Below are 4265 nucleotides of genomic sequence, written 5' to 3'. Positions count from 1 at the left end.
AAAAAAAAAAAAGATATATAAAAAAAAGAGAAAAAAATGAAAAATGAAAAATGAAAAAAAAAGAAAGAAAAGATGAAAAAAAAAAAAGGAGAAGAAAAAAATGGAAAAAAAGAAGAAGAAAAAGAAATAGTAGATAGAGAGAGAAAAAATTAAGGGAGACAATAAAGGAGGGGTTATGATTTGTGTTTAATTGAGATGAGAAAGTATGAATTATAATTAATTAAAATTTAGGTTAAATATTATAATTAAGAGCTTATATTTTCCAAGCCATGTAGTTATTTCTTATCAAAACTAAACTAAAATGAAATCTGAAAATTTGGTGAAAGGGTTTGGTTGTGATTTATAAAAATTTATAATTCAGTTTGGATTTTGGTTTCGTAGAAAAAGATAGCTGAAAATATCATATCACTAATAAAGTTAGTATATTTTACTCCCTCTGTTTACATAAAAATAATCTAATTTGACTTGACACAGAGTTTAATAAAATAAAGAAGACTTTTGAATCTTGTGGTTTTAAATTAAAATTATATCAAATGTATCAAAATGTTTTTTAATCTTGTTGTCTTAAACATGTCATATGAAAAGTTGATTTAAAAGTATTATAAAAAAAAAGGAAAGGGCCGTTCTTTTTAAAACAGATTAAAAAGAAAAGTAGGTCATTCTTTTTTAAACGGAGAATGTAATAAATTAAAGATCTTGGAAATGTTATATGCAAAGTATGACTCTTCTTTTGTTATGAAATATAAAGTAGAGAAGAAGAAGAATAGAGAGAAAAGAGAGCAACTCTTATTTCTCTTGAAAGATTTCTTGAGGGGTGAATATCGATGAAGGAAACCCGCTTTATTTATAGGAGAAAACTAACTTTGTCGCAAAGTTAAGGTTTCTAACTTTTCTAGAAATAGATTCACTATATATGATAATACATTTATAACAGATCCCCTTAAATGCCTAATTAATAGATAATGTGTCTCATTAAAACCTTACTAAAAAGGTTTGGTGAAAAAAATCTAGTAAAGGAAAAAGAGTACACATTTATAATAATACACATATAGGCTACTTCGTTAAAAACCTTAAACAAAAATTCAGTGGGGAAAAACCTCGTACGAAAAAAAGTGTACAACGATATTAACTCCTCCTAATGAGAATATCCTTGAACTTTTGCATTCCGATTTTGTCCACCGTCTTCTTAAAAATTGCAGTTGGAAGAGACTTAATAAATAAATCAGGCACACTATCACTTGAACGAATCTGTTGCACATTAGTATCACCATTCTTTCTGGGGCTCATGTATGCAGAAAAGTTTTAGCGAAATGTGGTTTTCTATTTTCTTTTATGAATTCTCCTTTAAGTTGTGTTATGCATGTTGCATTACCTTCATATAAAATTGTGGGTACTTTGTCACATTTCAAATCACATTTTTTTTGAATGAGATGCATTATGAACCACAATCACTACACTCTCAGCTTGCTTCATGAATAGCTATTCTCTCAGCATGGTTCGATAAAGTAGCTACGATAAACTACTTTAGATCTCCAAGATATGGCAGTACCCGCACATATGAACACATAGCGTGTTTGAGATTGAGCTTTATGCCGGTGAGATAATACCCAACATCAGCATCAACAACAAGATCGGGACTGCAATCTTTAGAATAAAATAAGCCCATATCGTTAGTCCCTTTTAGGTACCGCAATATGTGTTTGATCCCATTTCAATGTCCCTTATAAGAGCAAAACTATACCTTGATAACACATTGATCGAAAAAACTATATCAGACCTTGTAGTATTTGCAAGATATATTAGTACACCAATTACACAAAGATATGGTACTTCATAACCAATTCAATTCGATATATTTCTCATTTCAGCAAATAATATATTGCTTTTGAAAACTCTCCTAGAGTTACAATAATTTTTAAGTTATAAATTTATATGATATACGAATTATAAATAAGTTTTCTAGAAATATTATATGCTTCAAACATTTTGAATCTTTAAAAAGTTCTTGTATGAATTTTGTCAAGTGACAATATTCAGCATTTCATGTATGATATCTTCAAGTGACTAGACGACAAATCAAATATGTTTTATACTTATCAAAACTCATCTTTTTATGTCATTTGATAAACATTTCTACGTCAGCATGCTTAAATAAAAGTAGAATTCAGATTCTCGTAATCTTTTACAATATTACACCAATATTTTATTAAATATTTTATCGATGATATATCATTTTATATCTGTTCAGAATGTGATATAATATTTTGAGATCTCATCATTTCATTATTTTCAGGTACCTAAACCTTTCATAACGTTTCATGAAGTTTTATATCGTAGGCTCTTTAAGAGCATATTGCCTCTTTATTATAATTATTTGCTCATTTTTCTTTTTCAAGAATTATAGCTTTTAGAATTGATTAATCTACCATGTTTGATACATGTAGTAGACTTTGTCCTTCAGGGACATTCAGTTGAAGCATTTATAGCTAAAAATAATATCAATTTTTTTGGATTAGCAAATGCTCCTAGCATTTGAATTTGAATTATTTTTTGAATAGGGATCATATTGATGATAATTCACGATATATTTTTTAGTTGTTTATTATTTCCCCTCATGTTATAAAAACTAACATATATCTTAATTTACTTTAGAAAATCTATTTTTGTGCATCATTGTATATCCATTAATCATATACTGCACTTCAAGTTTATTAGATGGAAAATATGTGATTCCTTATCCTGAACCAACTTTGAGGGGGATTTAGTTATAATTTATTGATTTGTTGTATACAAATACTTTTGTATAAAATATATATCATATTCAAACCAACACATGAAGCTTTGTTCTCATAATCAATGATTTAGCTAATTTTCTGAAGATATTTAATGCCCAACCAACTTGGATATTTATCAATCTGAAAATTATGCTCTTCACTCAATTTTGTTGAGCAAGCAACTTTATAAATGTCAATTGCAGATTAACAATAAATGTACATGTGATCATCTTATTGATGCATCTTTTCAGTATATCACATGATAGGTGAATGGACCTATATTCTTTTTTTATACTTTTTAGAATTTAGGAAATTCAGTCCCGATATTAATTGATCCAACTAACTTATCAATATGTACTTAATATGCATATCTTTGGAATATCGTAGTTATTCACGTCAACTTACGAACTTTTGTACTAGTAAACTTCAAGTTTACCATGACATGTATTTTTTTTTACCTTAGTAAACTTCTTGTTTACTATGACAAGAATTTTGCATCAATAAACAATAAATTCTTAATGTCACAATATAATTTCTCAAGTCATGATGGCGCCTACTATAACCCACCAGTAGACAAGTCAAATCCGTAGTTCGAAACGGCTAATAACGGACTACTCAAATAGATAAAAGAAAGAATGCTGAATATCTAAAATACAAGATCAATTACACAATATAATCCCAAGATCTAGTGGTATCAGTACAAGAGCTGCTAGTATAATAAGAGTACAAAGTGAAGTACAAATGAATACAATGATATAACTTATCTCCAAATACACACAGAGACTAGTCTACTACATACAAGAGAGATAAGCAATATTTCGAATATCAGGAGCTCAGTCTAAGTTTCCAAACTGTGACTGCTCCGCATAATACACACATCAACGATGATAACCCGTACCATGATCTGCAGACTGCTGAAAAGTGTAGTATGAGTACCAAACTGATGGTATTCAGTATGCAATTGCCAATTGAGTTCCAAAGATAAAGCAAATATATAACAAAATGAAAACTACACCTAAATATTCAGCAACAATATAAGACAGCCAATGAGATAATAAGGATGAACTATCTTATTCATGTCTAAGAGACTAGCAATTTAACGCTAAGGAAGTAATAAGAATGCACTAGCTTATTTCATCCATACTTAGGAATCTCAACACTATACCGTATATCACTAGCCAAATACAAAGTAAAGGCGAAAGGAGTATATATACAAAGTAAAGGCGAAAGGACTCGAAGTACAACCTAGATCATTAGACTACCTATTTAAGACCTCATAATCATAGCAGGAGCTAGTGCTAGAATACTCAGGGTTCTAATTCATATGTCAATTCATCAGCTGGTGATGCATGATATTATAATCCTAAGATAAAGAAGGTCGGAATCATACCTCAAGTCTCGATACCGAATCAATGACCAATTTGTCATAAACTAGCCATAACAATGATACTAACAATGATAATAATACTGTCAATAACAATGCGAGTAACC

The sequence above is a fragment of the Capsicum annuum genome, chromosome 9, assembly GCF_002878395.1.
Source record: "Capsicum annuum cultivar UCD-10X-F1 chromosome 9, UCD10Xv1.1, whole genome shotgun sequence".
NCBI classification, from domain to species: Eukaryota; Viridiplantae; Streptophyta; class Magnoliopsida; order Solanales; family Solanaceae; genus Capsicum; species Capsicum annuum.
Note: the sequence above shows the minus strand (reverse complement) of the source record.